Source organism: Dermacentor albipictus, chromosome 1 (genome assembly GCF_038994185.2).
Source record: "Dermacentor albipictus isolate Rhodes 1998 colony chromosome 1, USDA_Dalb.pri_finalv2, whole genome shotgun sequence".
Taxonomy (NCBI): domain Eukaryota; kingdom Metazoa; phylum Arthropoda; class Arachnida; order Ixodida; family Ixodidae; genus Dermacentor; species Dermacentor albipictus.
In genome coordinates this window covers 447,974,923-447,993,389 of record NC_091821.1, presented here as the reverse complement: position 1 = coordinate 447,993,389, position 18,467 = coordinate 447,974,923, and the positions used below count along the sequence as shown (strand labels likewise).

At 46.8% G+C, this 18,467-nt stretch overlaps 1 protein-coding gene across 4 annotated transcripts in view; it reads right to left on the bottom strand.

Moving 5' to 3' along the window:
- The window catches only part of LOC135915365 (uncharacterized), a 34,849-nt gene extending 29,835 nt beyond the window's left edge, over window positions 1-5,014 (bottom strand). For 2 of the 4 annotated variants that reach the window (XM_065448395.1, XM_065448397.1), the window contains exon 1: window positions 4,875-5,014. The gene's annotated coding sequence lies outside the window, so the exon portion shown is untranslated. The other 2 variants (XM_065448396.2, XM_070537348.1) reach the window with 2 other exon arrangements.
- Between the last annotated feature and the right edge of the window lie 13,453 nt (window positions 5,015-18,467).

Sequence of the window (18,467 nt, the reverse complement as noted above, 5' to 3'; positions counted from 1 at the left end):
AGCCGGACGCTCGTCTGGTTGACCTGCTTGCCTTTGTTCTCCTTGCTTTCTCACTCTCTCTCAATTTTTTCTCCCTGTATAGACTGCAAGTACTATCGTTGTCCCTTAAAGTATTCGAACAAAACGAATATCTGACTATTTCGAGCAGCGAACTCTCGAATTGAGTACAGTTCGAATAGCACGAACTTTTCCATGACTATTCAAAATTTTGAGTAATCGCACACCCCTACAAGAAAATGGTTAGAAAAATTCCTATAACAGAGGCGGTACAAGAATGTGTGTGCGTACCTATCGTCACTGTTGTTTTATCAAAACTGTCGCCCAAAATTTATAAGACAATCGTCCGCTAAGACGACTCTATCATTACGGCGAGTTTCATTTACTTTGCATGAATAGGTAGTTCATAGTGAAGTTGTAAAAGTTGTGGAATTCCCGTCTCTTATCAATGCATGGGCTTCTACAAGGGATACGGACAGCCCCATGTTTGTCTGCTAGGATAAAACTCCAGGCCTTCCAAGTTTTATTAAGCCAGTTAACCAAGAAGTATGCTCAATCCTAAATTACCAACCAATGTGTTTTGTTTCATCAACTCCTTTGGACTGCTCCTCGATCAATCGTGCTTTGTTTCGTGCACTCGTTTTGATTTGCTGTCCAACTACGTTCGCACCATGGATCGGGGGCGAATTCGGAAGCACAACGACAGCTTCGCTGGCCTTCCTCCTTCACAGAGAGGAATGGTCCCCAATTTCTCTCTTCGTAAATGGCACATTGCAATTTAGCGAAATAAAAGCTGCACACATAAACAACTTTTTCAGGGATATATTAAAAAATAAAAGCCATTGTTAAGTCTAATGTAGTGTAGCACATACACAGGGTGACAATTGAAACTCTTCAAGTAATGCGACTAGAGGTAAGAGAATATCAACTTTTTCAAATAACGAATCGAATACGGAATAAGAAAACGCAGACGCACCTTTTTACCACAGGAATACTCATTTTGGCATGATCAGGTTGTCGCAGAAGCGAGACGAGACAGCTGCATTCGATAGGAACGAAATCAATATTCTTTTTGTTCCTTTTACTGCGCGCGCTGTTGGCACGCGCAGCCTTCTTTCTCGTCATGCCTGGTCCCATGAACTTCAATAGAATCAGGCCCGCGAAAGTTTTTTTTTTTTCATAAGTTAACACGACCTTCAACTACGTAACAATGTTGTATCGGTGTCGGAACGAGTTTCCCTTTGGTTTTTAAGAAACGAGAGCGCGGCTTCCTGCTTACTCCAGAACAAACTTCCATAACATTAGCCAGGTTGCAGAAGGATCTAGGAGCGCGTGCACCGAGCAAAACGATACCTCCTCGGTTCACTGTCGTTTCTTGCTTCCTTGCGTTAGATTTCTCTCTCAATTCCTTCAGATATTCCTTGCTCTATCTTTTCCACCAGTAGCTCGTGATTCTTTGTTTATTTCTGCACATTTCTTCGGTGCCGACCTTTTTTCACTTTCGGTACCGTTTTAGAGCCTATGCTTTCCACCTATTATAATCAACCAGTACAATAGGCAGAGTCTCAACCGGTTCCCTGTATGCGTAGGTCAGCGGCTTGTTATTAAGGACTTCTTCAACTACAGTTGTGATTGTTTGCATCTCTTTTCTTCATAACAGCCTTTTTTCGATAATTTTGTTTTTATCATGATTCGTACCATCCTTTCATAAAAGCATTCTCACCTAGGTGCTTGTTCGGCCATTTTCTTCCACTTGATTTGATGTCCTTGGCTTGTTCTTTTGGAGACTTATTCCTGTAGTTTTTTAACCATACGATTGATGTTTCTGCTGGCCTACATGGACGTCCTTGCGCTGTCACTGTATATGGTGCTACATAGGCCTCGGATCTTCGGAATGCATATAAGAATGCTTCTAGTATCGTGTTGTCCACAACTTCGAGATGCACAGCTCGTGTAGTAGCACATACAAATATTGCAACATATTGTTTTGTGGTTCCTTTCGTCGCGTCTTTTATAAGCATCAGACCCGTGAAATCCACACCAGCCACTTCAAATGGTTGTCGCTTCTTGACTCTGTCAGCAGGAAGTGGAGCTGTTTCTAGTTTCTTGGCGAAGCGGTCAGGCGTCAAATCGTTGGCACTTTAGACATTCACGAATTAGATTATTCGCCAACTGTCTTCCTTGTATTATCGAGTACTTAGTTCAAAGCTGCGATAATGTGAAGCTTATTCCTCCATGCAGTGCGAGTTGAATAATATGGCGTATCAGTAGCTTTGTAACAGTCGTACACTTTGGTAGCACAATAGGATGTCTTTCGCTGTATGGTAATTCGCTTTGAAGCAGGTGACCTTTGCGTTTTATAAGACCATGCCAGTCTTCAAAGACTTCTGTACCATGAAGAAACGTCCGGGTTGTCTTCGTAGGAATGCTCTTGCTTCGTACGATATCATCTCTTATGTGTCGTTGTTCTAGCGTTACTATTGTCGTCTCTGCATGCTTCAGGTCCTCAAAACTCAGGTCTGCGATGATTCGGATCTTTGTTCGTATATGCCCGATATACCTGTAAACCCAAGCTGTCACTCTGAATAATGGCATGTACGTGCTATAATTCTCCGCGTCAGTCACTGTGGCTAATGACATGCATGTGTTAGTCGCACAACTTTCACAATTCTCAGTGTCTTCATCTGGTTCGGATTGCTCTGTAGTTTTCAATTTCATAACAAACCAGTCTGGACCACGTCACCATGATTCTGAGTGCGTCAAATTATCTGTGCCTACACCTCTAATCATCAAATAAGCTGGGTTTTGTTCACTTGCAACGTATCTACACTCTGACAATTTCATTTTTTTCTTTTATTTCCTTCGCTCAATTTTTTACAAAGGTCTCTCGTTTTCTCTTTCAGCGTAACGAACTTAGAACAATAGCCGAGTCTGTCCAATATCTTGTTTCATTTACCATTCTTACAAATCCACTTGTGATATATTCAGAGAGCGCTGCATATAGCATTGCAACTATTAGCTCGAGTGTTGGCAACCACAATTCTTTCAGTGGAGGTTTTCGACCGTTTGTGATGAGTAGCTCAGCCTGTTTTTTTCTTCGTAGTTATTTATCAAGTAGGCTGCTCTACCATAAGCGTACGGGCTTGTATCGGAAAGCAAATGTAGACCCGTGCGATGAAGCTCCAAGTATGTTGAAGTCTTGAGTCAATCGTATCTCTTGAATCGAGTTCCTCCACGACGCCGCTTTATGTTTAGGCAGTGAATCGTCCCAAAATGTTCCCTTCCTGCACATGCTTTTTTTTATTTCTAGCTTAGCTGTCACTGTGAACGTAGTGAAGACGCCCAGCGGATCATATATTCTTGCTGTGAGCTGTAACACCTGCCTCTTCGTAATTGTACTGCTCGTATCGATGCCTTTCATGTCAAAACGTGGGAGGTACACTCCATCTTCCTTCAAATTGCATCTAATGCCAACCACCATCTCGGTGGAGATTTCCATGGCTGTGTTCTTCTCTTATATGCTTGTAGTTCGCTGCAGTCGAGGCTCATTCGTCTTGAACTTTCTCAGTGTCATTGACTCCTCTTTGAAAATGTCTTTTGACTCTTTACAAAGTTTTTCAGCTTCTTCTGGTGAGTCGCCTACCAGTATTACGTCATCGACGTAAATGCTGTTCTTCAGCTGCTTAATCATTTCGAACAATTTGGAAAGTCAATGGTAGTACGCGTGTGTGAATCGTAGCCTAGAGAAGTATTTCTTGTTGTGGCGAGAGTCGACGACAGAAGATGAAGAAATGATCGACTGTCACTTCATTACAGAAGCGCTTCATTACAGAAGTGTCAGAAAAGGGACTGCCTCAGATAAGCCTTGAGGTAAAACAAGATTTTTTATTGCTTTTACTACACGCGCCTTTGGTACCCGCAGCCTTTTAAATCCGAATTCCTTGGCGAACATTTACCGCTTTGACAGTACCTATCTAGCCGCCTAGGTCCTGATGCTCATGATCATTTCATTAACTTGCTATGTACCAAAATTGGCATAGCATAATAACAGTGTATGAAGAACATAAATGACAGGCCATGACACGAATATGACATGTGTCTCATGTAAACAGCCGCCTACGTCTGGGTGCTGTCATGATCGTTTCGTTGACTTGGTATGTGCCACAACTGGCATACTATACAAATTGTGTATGACGAACATAAACTAATAGGGCACAACATGAATGTCATGACATGCGTGTCATGTAGGTCATTAGACAGCCGCCTACGTCTTGGTATGTACTAAAATTGGCATTGTACAACAAGAGTGTATGACGAACACAAATGATCGGTCATGACATGTATAGCATGACGTGTGTCATGTAGGTCATGGAACAGCCGCCTACGTCTTGGTGCTCTCATGGCCGTTTCGTTAACTTCGTATGTACCAAAAGTGACATAGTATAACAGCGTACGACGAACATAAATGATACATAACATGCATGTAGTCTAGGTCATGAAATTGCCGCCTACGTCTTGGTATGTACCAAAATTGACATAGTATGACAAGAATGTATGACAAACATAAATGATAGGTCATTACATTGATGTCACATGTAAGGTCATTAATGTCATTAATGTAATGTAAGGTGAGCAAAACTCACCTTACACATAGGGACATCTCTTTGTTGCCTAAAACTGCAATCTTAAACAGAACGCTTCCATGTAAGCCGTGTTTGCAGTTGTTTTTTAAGACGCACGTCCCCACCTACTGAACGATTTCTAATATATTACACAGGATGCTTACGGTTTGGCCAGCGTTATACGAAGAAAATTGACCGAATTCACGCGGTAGTTACCTTGAGAAGGAAACGCTGACAAGCATCCGCACTACTTACCAGTGCAGTTTAGTTGGTGTCCGGTTGCGTACAGTAGTGCTTTGAGAAAGCTTCTCAGTACATTTGGCCTAATTTTGGATAAACTGGAAGCGCAGGTGCGAGTGACAAAAGCGTGGTTTCGTTCTCTACTTCGCAATAGTAGTTTCTAGGAATACGTTTGTTTCATGTAATGACTTGAAAGCTGCAGTTCCAGGTAAAGCACGAGCATTCAGTTTTGAACTACAGCCAATCTGCTTATAAAAGCGCGGGTCATTGAAAACCACTATCTTGCAGGTGGCGAATAGTATGATTCCAGCCTGTCCGTAACAAAAAGCTCTTCAATATTCATCGCGAGAACCGCATGCTCATCAGACGAACCTAGGCACTTTTTAATGGTGGTGACGCCTGACGCAGGCCCTTGTTGACTGCAATGGTGTAGAAACAAGGGCATACACAGTCTTCATTTCCTCTCTTTCCCCGTCATTTATCTGACCTCAACGCTGCGCAGCTGGCCAAGACGCGTTCGTCCAGGACGACATTCCATATTTTTCTTACCAATGAATCTATTTCTCTCCTTCTCCGGATACCATTGACAATATTCTTCTACCGTACATTCTTAGCTTAGCGTGTGGATAAAAAAAAACACAAGTTCGCGAAGAAAGCACGTCTTCTCACTGGTGACTAAGTAAATCAAGACTGCCTAATTCTTTGTTTAGAAATTAAACGCCGCGGGCGTTCGTTCACATAATGAAATCGACTGACCTCAGTGACCGATTGTAGGCGTGATGAGCAGCCTCACGTGTTCGCTCTGCTAATTCCTCCCCTTTCTCCCTCTCCTTTCTTTCTTTTTATCTTGTTACTTCCTTCCGCCTGCGTAGGGTAGCAATCCGGATGTGCATCTGGTTGACGTCCGCGCCTCCCCCCTGTCACTATTCCTCCTCCTTCTTCGTAGACTTACCACCCAGACTGGAATTACGCTGTCGGAACGTTACTCGCCCGTTCTCCTAGAAAGCTACATTTGTTGCTCTGAGTCCAAGTGCATTCAGAAATGCGTCAGCATAGCATCCAGCTCATGAAGCATTGCGCGATAAATAACTTTAAATGGCTGCCTTCTTGAAATGGCACAATCAAGACTGCTTGAAAGCACATTGCCGTCATAAAAAAGTGCCAACAGTGGAATGTTGCAAAATCTGTCAACAATGGGGTCAATTTCCAGTGATGGTGGCAACTTCGATGCCCCATGCAGACTCCTCGATCCATCACGAATTTTGGCCGCGTCCTAATGAACCCGATAATTAACCCGCGGTTCACTCCTTTGCAACTGCAGAAGGTACTAAGTACTTCTGGACTCGGACAGACCATCGCTGAAAACTAGCATTGGCCGCATTCAACACGGGAACCCCATCTTGTGAAGTTCACTTGGCATGGCAGGAATTATCAGGCGTCACTCTTCGATTTCATTGGGTGTAGCAGGCATTGATCAGAGAGTGTGGTGAGGAGGTTAATAATACTGTGTTGATTAATGGTCACGTCTTCTGCTACAGAGGCGTTTTAGATGAGAAAGAATACTAAGTCGGATTTCTAACACACAAAGACGTAACGGGAAACATCGATTAGTCGTACAGAATTAATGAAAGCGTAGTAATCATAATAAAACTAAACAACATATACGAGTAGGTGTAGCACACCTCTATGCATAAACTTTAATTCATGTTAATGAAAAAGAAGTAAAAAAATTCGGCGTAACCCACCTCAGAATGACTGTCGACGATAACGCGTTGAGCTTTGAATCAATATAGCGATGCAACATATTGGCACTGGCGAAACGAGTTTTGTATGAGGCGTGTGCGGGCCTCCTCTTTTGCGCATTCCGAAGAACACTGGACGACATCTAATGGCTGCGCCCCGAATCCTGCATGTGGCCTTCGAAATGCATGGCCCGTCGGTGCTCGTGGACGCTCAGAAATGCGTCATGCGGCAGACGGGCTCCTCTCTCAGGCTTCTTTCTGAACATGCTACGCCATCTAGTGCTGCTGCCAAGAAGTCCGCATGTGGCCTTCGAGACGAGACGCGTGGAGCACCGATGTGTGCACTCGCTGAGTATTGTTTACTCGCTTGCCGCAGTCAGTGGCACATACTCAGTGACCCAAGTTGGGGAGAGGTTCATTGAAGTGTGGCACATGCCCACTGCATTCGTGGCGCCGCTCGTTAAACCGTAGGCGTGGAAGACGTTAACTGAAAAGCGGCACATATACAGTGGATTTCTGACGCAACCCCTTAGAGCGTCGGGCTGCTGTTCTTGAAGAACACGCTTGACGTGGGCTTGATTCCACCTAGCATCGGATAAATTTAAAGGAATCTTTAGTGGCGTTAGCACTCCACGGATTTTCCAGGAGCTATGTATGCATGTATCACCGTTTTCCAGCCCACCTGGGTCACTGTGTAATCCATGGTCTAATGGTTAGAGCATCGGGCTGCTGTGATGAGGGAACATTGTTCGAAACCAGCCATCGGATTAACTTGGATGTAGTAATGAGTACATAGTTGCCTCTATTCAACAAAACTCTTTCACGCCGATATGGGTCACTGCAGATGCGGGACTGGGCAGGCACCACTGTTCGAAGAAACTCTGATGCGGACTTCGATCGAGCACTGGCTATGTGTGCCACTTGATCTGTGCTCGTCTTCGATAACATTCTTTGATGCCAACTTGGGTTACTGCGTATGCGCCAGTAAAAAGAGATAATAAACATGTTTATTACATAATTGAAGCTTTGGAGAGGCGTCCTCATTACAGAATGCGTTGAGCTCGGGCGACGTCCTGCGCTCGCGATCAGCCGGTGCTGATCCTTGAGTTCGGAGCTGGCCAACGCTCTTTCCCAAAGCTCGTTGGTTTCATAAAGGTTCGGAGGATGTAATGGTGTCTGTCTGCAACCCCCTGCTATGTGTCTTAGGGACCCGAGTTCTGCGCAGAAGCGGCATTGCGGAGAGAATTGCGTAGGCGCTATGAGGTAATTGCTGGTTAGGTGGGGGAATGTATTAACTTCTAGAGATCGAAGAAATCGCTCCTGCTTTCTAGGTGGGGTGACTCGTGGTGACTCATGACTCTCTAGGTGACTCATTTGGGCGTGTGCATGTCTTGCCGGTAAGCTTGTAATGGTGTGTGATATCTTGGCACGAGACTAGAGGGTGCATGCGCTCGGGTTCGGATTTCTTGGTGTCGGCTCGGTGGGTCAAGTTCGAGTCACGTGGTTGGCGACCTCGTTGTCAGGAATGCTGTGATGAGCTGGCGCCCAGATGATCATGACTAATCTTCTTGGCGGCTTTTGATTAATGATTTTGAGCGTATTGGCATAAATTTTGCCGCTAGCGAAGCTGCGACACGCCTTTTGATCACTATGACTTCAGCCTCTGTTTGAGAGAGCGCGAGGGCTATGGATCTGCCAGTAGGTATGTGGCGCTTTTCAATGAACGTCTTTGATACCAACTTGGTTAAGTAGGCATGCGGCACTAGGAATGTGCCACTGCACAATGACGAAATAGGTTCCTTAAATTTCTCTGATCTTGAGTGGAATCCAACCCAAGTCGCAGAGGTTCCTCAGGGACAGTAACCCGACGCATTAGCAGGCTGTGCCACAAATGCACTAGGTATGTGCCCTTTTTCAAAGAACGCCTTTTCCGCCAACTCTTTAGCAAGCTGCGTCATGAATGCACTAAGTATCTACCGCTCTTCAATGAACGTCTCGTCAACTTGGGTCACTGAGCATGTACCACTGAGTGTGCGGCCATCGAGGGAACAATTTTCAGCTTTGGCAGGCACTGGCGCGCCCCGCTTGTCGCCTCGGAGGCCATGCACGCGCGGACTTCTCAGCAGCGTCACTCGATGGTGCAGCGTGTTCAGAAAAAAGCTCGAGAGAGAAGCCCGGTTGCCGCATGACGTGTTTCTCAGCGCTCGCACGCACCGGTGCGCCGTGCATTTCGGAGGCCATGCGCAGGCTTCACTGCGACGGCGCTAGATGGCTCCGAGTGTTCCTAGGGAAGCGCGAAAGAGGAGTCCCGCTGCAGTACACGCCTCATACATAACTCGTTTCGACGGCGACAATACGTTGTGTAGCTATATAGATTCAATGATAATGCATTACCATCGAAAGTCATTGTGAGACGAGTTCTGCCGAATTTTTCTTTCCGTAACTGTTGTAATATGACGTAATTCTACTGGCGCGCAACCAGGCCAAACAAGGTATGAAACAGATTTCGTAGCCTGCACTGACTCCAATATTACGCAGTATGTAGAGGCGTTGAGTAACGTAAAGGGCAGCGATTTCTGGTTAGTGATTTCGAGGATGCTCCTAAATATTTTGAGCGAAAGGTAAAAAAAAACTTTGTCAGAAAAAAAGCGAAACCGTAATTTCACAGGCCGCACTTAAAGTCCAAGTTATATCACTAAGACAGGAAGCAGGCAAACGCTTTCAAGTAAGAAAAGACCTAATAAAGAAACAATACAATCAGAACGTTTCCAACCCACCGTCGTTGCTTAATGGCTATGGTGTTGGGCTGCTAAGCACGAGGTCTCGGTATCGAATCCCGGCCACAGCGTCGGCATTCCGATGGGGGGCGAAATGCGAAAACACCCGTGTACTTACGGTTGGGTGCACGTTAAGGAACCCCAGGTGGTTCAAATTTGCGGAGCACGCCCCTACGGCGTGCCTCATCATCAGATCATGCTTTTGGCGCGTAAAACCCCGTAATTTAATTTTTATTTTTTCGGAATGTCTCCTACTCAAGAGGTCAAATCAGATTGGCCGACTTTTCAAAACTGGTCCACAAGAAGAAAATGAGTAACGTTCGAAGTTATAAAGCTGGAAAGACCGATGAAGCAGTAAAGAACGAGCGAAGCATGAAATCAGCAGAAAAGACATGACATTCGAAGAAAAAGGTTGAGACATGGATCAGCAGGAAAATGTCACCAGAACTTCCAAGGATGTATTCAAGGCTCCAGAGGAATTCTATGCTGAACTGTACAGAACCCGTTACCACCACGTCACCAATGTTACACAAAGATACGAAGAATAAAGTTAACTTCCGCGTGTAATTACGTATGGAGTTAAAGACGACTTAACGAGACATGTTCAAGTAAATGCGGCGGAAGAAAATAGTATACATCTCATAAAGAAAATGAGTTTGATACTCTATTGAAAAAAGCTTACAACCGGCATACGCTATTCCACATGACGTGTAGTGCGCCAGAGACCTGCAAGGATTCAAACGGGATTTTATTACACCAGAATCTCAGTATTGCATAAATGCTGGTAGCGCTGGGAACGAAAGTACAAGAATCGTTGTTTGCCTTCAGGCTCTTAAGCTGCACAGAAGGCTGTGCACGTACTATGCCGCAGCTACGTCAGGTGTTTTCTTTCATCCTGAAACTTAGCACTGATCTCCGCCGTCAGGAAATATATTGCCACGACCTCGACACAGCTGACAGCCACACGGTGCGATTCGGTGCCACATGCTAGGCATGTTGGGTGGCTCGCAGAAGAAGAGAACGACGAAGGTGCCAGGACAGCGATAAATAAAGAGATCTCCAGCATCGACCGAAGTCCTTTGTGGCTTTGTCTGTGACAAACTGGTGGAGGTGCTGGGTACGCGTCTATGTACTCTGACCCCCAGGAACTGGAAGTGGACAGCCTACGCAAAAGCCGACGGCTTCAAAGACTGCCTCCAGAATACGGCCTGCAAGATCTGCCGAGGATGTCCACCACAACCGCAAGCCAGACACAGGAGACGTACGGTACGGGACAGCCTCCTGCGTCGCTGGTTCTCCACACCCCACGCTGGCCGCGGCCGTTCCATGGTGAGCCTTTTGAGGACGTGGAAGACTGGCTTGACGACTTTGATCGTGTGGGTGACGTCAATTATTGGGACGAGCAGAAAAAGTTACGGAACGTGTACTTCGCCCTAGAGGACTCTGCCCGAACATGGTTCGCTAACCACGAGCCATCCATTACCACCTGGCAAGAATTTCAGCAGCAGATACGCGATACGTACAGCAGCCCCGCAAGAAAAGAACGAGCAGACCAAGCCTTTCAGAATAGGGTTCAAAGGCCGAACGAAAGCGTCGCCATGTTCGTCGAGGACATGTCGCGGCTTTTCAAGGGTGCTGACCCTGGCATGACAGAAGCGAAGAAAGTACGCCTGCTGATGCGTGCAGTGAAAGAACAGCTGTTTGCTGGACTGATGCGAAGGCCTCCAGGTACAGTAGCTGAGTTCGTCAGTGAGGCTACGACAATGGAGCGAGCCCTTCAGCAACGTTCCTCAGCCTACGATCGCCAAATCAGCCTGGGATCAGCGTCTTCCCTCTCGTTGCCCTATGACACCAATGCGCTTCGAGAGCTTGTGCGTGGTGTCGTGCGTGAGGAGCTCGATCGACTACAGGGAGCACGATTTCAACCGACCGTAACGTCCCTCACAGATATCGTCCGCGAAGAAGTCCGCCAGGCGGCACAGCCATTCGTGCAAACCAGACCTGAAGCCGCCCCCCTACTGAAATATGCACAAGCAGTGAGGCTACCATCGCAACCCGGGAACCACCGTAACCCGCCTCCTTCTGAAGAACCGCTGTGCCACTTCCAGGGCCAAGCTTCACGTACAAATATATACGGGTCCACGAGCCCCCGAATCAATACGCGAAAGTCAGACGTGTGGCGCACACCGGACTATCAGCCACTCTGCTTTCACTGTGGCGAAGCGGGCCACTTGTACCGTGCCTGCCACTACCGAAGAATAGGACTCCAGGGCTATCACCCCGGCGCTCGTCGCCCACGTGAGGGAGAGCGCCCGAGAGAAATCCAGCAGTATCTGGCCAGTCAACCTTCGTTGCCGTACGTGCAGTTCCCACCGGTTGAACAGTCCCTGCCAACGACCCGATCTCCGTCTCCGCAGAGGCGCCAGTCACGATCACCACCTCCTCGACGATCGGTGTCACCTAGCCGCTACACTACGTTCTCCGCTTCCGTGGGCAACCGGGCCACGAGCCCAAGTCGGGGAAACTAAGAACAGCGACCTCTGGGGGTGGGGCCGCTGTCCAACGCACTTCGAAAGATCCTCCGCTGCGACCCCCCGACGACGGCGTCGACGACGACGACGATAACGATGACGACAACGACGACTGCGTACCTTCGACACCTTCCTGCGAAAACCATGAACCTGTTTCAGCCGACATACTTGTTTCTGTGGATAACCACCCGGTAACCGCTCTTGTCGATACTGGTGCCGATTATTCTGTCATGAGCGGACAACTGGTTACTGCACTTCGCAAGGTGACGACACCATGGCCAGGACTTAAACTCCATACAGCCGGCGGTCATGTTCTCACGCCGATCGGCAAATGCACTGCGAGGATACAAATTCGTGAGGCCACATTTGTCGGTTCATTTATTATACTGGCAGAGTGCTCCAGGCAGGTCATACTCGGCATGGACTTTCTTCGGGAGTACGGCGCAATCATCAACCTTCGCGAGTTACTTGTCACTTTTTCCAGCGAACACGCAACTCATTCGGGCGACTACCACCCACAGTCCACGGTGTTACGCGTTTCGGGTGACTGTGCTACTTTACCACCGAGGAGTACTGCATTGATCACCGTAGAAACAGACGATGATCCTCCCCGTCTCGTAATCGCTGAAGGCAATCTGTCAGTCTTGTTGGCGCGACAGGTTTGCGTAGCCCGCGGCATCTTGCAGCTGTCGTCACGGACTGCTCAGATTTTAGTGGCCAATTTCAGTCGTGAATACCAGCACTTCGCCCCACGAACTGCCATTGCCTATTTGGAACCAGTCAGTGACTTTCCCGCTTGTTTAACTGTAGGACACACTGATGGAGATTCTAACTGTGACGTACCAGCCAACAACAATATTGAAGTGAATTCTAAATTGTCAGTTGAACAACAGGCTAGCATTTGGAGCCTTTTACAGTCTTTTGCGGACTGTTTCGCTTCAACATCGAAGGTCAACCAAACGCCTATTGCGAAACACAGAATTATTACAAATCCCAATGACGGACCTGTGCGCCAACGTGCCTACCGTGTTTCTCGTAAAGAGCAAGACGCCATTCGAAATCAAGTCCAACAAATGCTTACCGACGATATCATACAGCCCTCCACCAGTCCATGGGCGTCACCTGTGGTTCTGGTGAAAAAGAAAGACGGCACACTGCGTTTTTGCATTGACTATCGCAAGCTTAACAACGTTACGAAGAAGGACGTTTATCCCCTTCCCCGCATCGACGACTCTTTGGACCGCCTTCGACATGCTCGATACTTCTCATCGATGGACCTTCGCAGCGGCTACTGGCAAATAGAGGTTGATGAGCGTGACCGTGAGAAAACCGCATTTATTACGCCTGACGGACTCTACGAATTCAAGGTCCTTCCTTTCGGATGGTGCTCTGCGCCTGCTACTTTTCAGCACATGATGGACACGGTTCTATCAGGTCTCAAGTGGCAGTCATGCCTTGTCTATTTAGATGATATCGTTGTGTTTTCAGAAACTTTTGAGCTGCACATCCAGCGTTTACAAGCAGTTCTTGCCGCAATTCGTACTGCTGGGCTGTCTTTAAAGCCTGAAAAATGCCATTTCGGGTATGACGAACTCAAATTTTTGGGCCATGTCATCAGCTACGAGGGCATTCGACCGGACCCCGACAAAACCATTGCTGTTGCTTCGTTTCCAACACCTTCGAACAAACACGAACTCCGCCGTTTTCTATGGCTTTGCGCATATTATCGACGCTTCGTGGCTAACTTTTCACGGATAGCCGAACCTTTGCAACGGTTGACTAAGGATAATGTTCCGTCTGTCTGGGAGCAGGACCAACAAGAAGCCTTCTGTGAACTCCGGAAACGTCTGCGCACACCTCCTGTTCTAGGACACTTTGACGAAGACAGTGACACCGAGTTGCACACGGATGCCAGCAACGTTGGCCTTGGTGCCGTCCGCGTCCAGTGGCAAGATGGAGCCGAACGCGTGATTGCATACGCAAGCCGCACTTTGTCTCCAGCTGAAAGGAACTATTCCACTACGGAAAAGGAATGTTTGGCTGTTGTGTGGGCAATTAATAAGTTCCGACCATATTTGTACAGCCGATCGTTTCGAGTTGTGACAGATCACCATTCATTGTGCTGGCTCGCCAATCTGAAGGATCCATCTGGCCGTCTTGCACGCTGGAGTCTTCGCTTGCAAGAATACGATATGACGATAGTATTCAAGTCCGGGCGTATACACACCGACGCCGACTGCCTGTCACGTGCTCCACTTCAACCGTCGCCAAACGACTTTGATGAAGAGGACGCATTTCTGTCCATTATCACAGCATCAGACATCAGCAAGCAACAGCGCGATGATTCAGAACTCCGGCCGCTCATCGACTACCTTGAGAACCGTCTACCAGAGCCGCCTCGTATGTTTATGCGCAAGTTATCCTCCTTTTTTCTCCGCGATGGCGTGCTCTACAAATTAGGTTTTCACTCGACCGCAACCGCCTGCCTCCTTGTAGTGCCGTCTTCACTACGTGACGACATCCAGCGGGCCTCTCACGACGAGCCATCTTCGGGCCATTTGGGATTCGCACGGACGTTTTCACGCATACGCCAAAAGTACATCTGGCCTAACCTTCGCCGTGACGTAAAGCAATACGTGAAGACATGCCGCGACTGCCAGCGACGCAAGACACCACCCGTGCGTCCTGCTGGACTTCTCCATCCCGTGGATCCTCCGAGGATCCCTTATTAGCAGGTTGGCAGAGATTTGCTTGGACCATTCCCCACGTCGAGGGCTGGTAACCGCTGGATTGCTGTTGCCACAGACTACCTTAGACGATACATTGAAACCAGAGCTCTCCCACGAGGCACTGCTAATGATATTGCGACCTTCTTTGTACATGGTATGGTACTCCGCCACGGTGCTCCTAGAGTGGTTATAACCGACCGAGGCACAGCATTTACAGCGAAGCTCACAGAAGATATCATGCTTCTCAGTGGTACAGTTCACCGCAAAGCCACTACTTACCATCCCCAGACGAATGGGCTCACAGAAAGGCTAAACAAAACGATCGCTGATATGATTTCCATGTATGTTGACGTCAACCACAAGAACTGGGACGACGTTCTCCCATATGTTACGTTTGCATACAATACTGCCGTTCAAGAAACTACCGGCTTCACCCCTTTTCGCTTGGTGCACGGCCGGGAAGCTGTCACAACGTTGGACGCAATGCTTTTACCCACCTGCTCTAATGTTGTCACTGACGCTGCCGAATTTGCTCGATGCGCCGAAGAGGCGCGCCAGCTCGCACGAATGCGTATCCGCTACCAACAACAAAATGACGCCGACCGCTACAATCTTCGTCACCGCGACGTCACTTATCAACCCGGTGACAAAGTATGGGTGTGGACACCTATCCGCCAGCGTGGTCGGTCGGAGAAGCTTTTGCGCCGCTACTTTGGACCTTACAGGATCGTTCAACGACTCGGCGACGTCACATACGAAGTGATTCCTGAAGGAGAAGGCACCACGCACCGTCCCCGACGCCCACCCCTGTCCGATGTCGTTCACGTCTCTAGACTGAAGTTATACAACAGCCGCTGAACGCAAAGCTCCGCACCTCTCTCACCATCTGCGTCTCTCTTAACAGTATCCCCGTGGCAATCTCCAGTGCATCAATGTTCCGCATCGAGACGATGCTCCTAGGGAGGGGGGTAATGCCACGACCTCGACACAGCTGACAGCCACACGGTGCAATTCGGTGCCACATGCTAGGCATGTTGGGTGGCTCGCAGAAGAAGAGAACGACGAAAGTGCCAGGACAGCGATAAATAAAGAGATCTCCAGCGTCGACCGAAGTCCTTTGTGGCTTTGTCTGTGACAATATTCTTTCATGTACGATATTATTATCTCCTTGTGGCAGCATTCATATCTTCTACTAAATGTAATCGACTCGCAATTATCCTAACATTAACCTTAAACTGTCTTACGCTCAATAAAACGCGTTTTAATAGTTTTTTGGCCCGCGTACTATTGACTTTTGGAGTTACTTACCTGGCGATATTCTGTTCCTTTCGAGTCAATTAATTTCTAACCACATTTGTTGATAATGAGAGCGTTTTCTCTACTTTCATTGCACAATTGTGTTTTTATTGCTTAAAATATGTTTGCACTTTCTGAAACATACTTTTGTAACCTTCTACTCTGTACCCATTTGTTTAGTAGGGGCTGCAGTATGTTCCAATACAAACAACAATAAATAAGTAGACATATAAGCATTCCATAAGCTAACTTCGTATAGAATCAGGGTAACACCCGGATTCGATCAACATAGCGAACACGTTGGTTTCAGAAAGCGATATCTGCCAATGTATTGCATCCATGTCATTAGTATGAGATTGAGAATTTGTCTATGGGATGCCAGGTGTACTCCTAGCGGCACCAATCTTTCTTTTTAATTGCTTGTGACCGATAGCACACTTCTAACCCTTGAGCTAAGTTACTCGATGAGGCGGCCATTACTTCTACGAGAAATCAAAATCAATAATTAAATAATTACCATATTGGCACTAATTAACTTTTTAATCAATCACTTTACTAACGTATTTTAATCTAGAAGTTATAGCTGATGATCTCGCACGGCGCATCTGCTGGGAACGAATTCCCGCGACAACAACGGTTTCGAGATATTATTTTCAATTTGTCCGACGAAATGATTTGGCGTTCCAGTTATTTTTGCACTTCAATCCTAAAGAGCGTTATTTTTATAGAGGTAACTGTGCCAACAGCGCATCTTTATCGTAAGTTTGACGGCGCATATCTCGAAACCGGTGCCATCCTCAGATATCGTTCCACGACGATATGCCTGGCAAACTTATTAGCTAAAATTCGTAAATTTAGGTATGTGCCGTAACGTAATTAACTACAAAGCTAATTGGTGTAATTATGTTAATTATTCTAATAAGTATTGTTAGTTCTCGTAGAACTAATGGCCACCTCATCGTGAAATTCAGCTTTAAAAGGTTAACAATTCTGTTATCTGCCGCAGGCAATCTTTACAAATTTGGTGCAGCTAGAAAGAAGACCCTATATAAACCACCTTCATGGATTGTGAAAAGGGGTTGCGGTATAGGAAATGTGTAATCAAGCGGTAGAGGAAATGTACATGAACATCTTAGGAAATATCTTCACAGATACTACAGTTAACAAAGTGCTTCACAAGGAAAGCAGAAATATACCATTGAAGAAGGGCATTGGGCAAGGAGACACAACCTCTGCTATGCTGTTCACGGCATGCTTGGAATATGTGATAAAGATGCTAGATTGGGAATGATCATGTGTGAAGATCAACGGGAGTCCTTTACCTGAACAAGGTGGTTGTTAGGGCGAGTTGGCACGTCATTTTTGAAAGAAAGTCACCGCGAAAGAGAAAGGCATAAGACGCATGCGCTGTCCACAGCGCATGTATCTTGTCCCTTTCTGTTTCACGCTAGCGTTTTCAACGTTAGCAACCGGTAGTTTGCACATTACATTGTCGTGTTGAGCTACGCTAGGGATGGCTTACAATTCACGGTGGAAGGCGCTAACCTGGAAAGCCTCGTGGTGGTATTGAGAAGACTCAATAAAACGATGGTAATGCTCAGTATCCGGGCGAAGAAAGAAAAGTCATCTCCTTAAAGACGTGCAAGAGTTCATTTGTGCAGGTCAAGTATACTCACAGGGCACCCGAATCATGAGAAGGGAACTTCCCGATAAATAACGATGAGTCACATAGAGCATACGCCTGGCACTTCCAAGCCACGGCAGCTAGCTTACCGATATCCTTGAAAATAAAAGTAAACAATCGGTGTCTTCTACCAATACTAACCTAAGGAATGAAACTTGGGTTATAACGACGGAGCTTGTGGAGAAGCTAAGGACAGTGTAACGAGAGATGGTAAAAAACATTTTAGGCGTAACGTAAAGAGGCAGGAATATGTCATTGTGGACTAAACAGTAAATGAATAGTTAATATTGTGTTGTAGATTAGGACGCGGAAGTGGTGTAGTGCCGGTAAAGTAACTCGTAAAGCAGATAACAGGCGGCATATTGGAGTAACAATAACAACAGTGCCAAGGGACGAGTAAGGCAGTAACAAGGCGTTGTAACGAGATCGGGATTTTGCAGACATAGGAGAGAGCCGGCTTACCACGACATGGGTTTAACAGGAAACGGCTGGTACAGGCTTCTCTAATTTTTTTAACCCGCCACGGTAGCTTACATTGGCGTTGTGCTCGAGGTCGCGAATTCGATCCTGGCAGCCGTGGCTGTATTGCAGTGATGGCGGAATATGAGCATGCTCGTGTAATTAGATTTAGGTGCATGTTAAAGAACCCCAGGTAGCCAAAATTAATCCGGAGACTTGCACTACGGCGTGCCTCAAAATCAGAATCTGGTTGTCGCACGTAAAACTGCAGAATTTGAATTTTTGGATCCTTTTTATGCTGCAGTAAACATAAAATGAGCTGATCATGATCATGATAATTATGATCATTATGATAATAGTGAAAAAAAGGAACGACAAGGTAAACTCTGA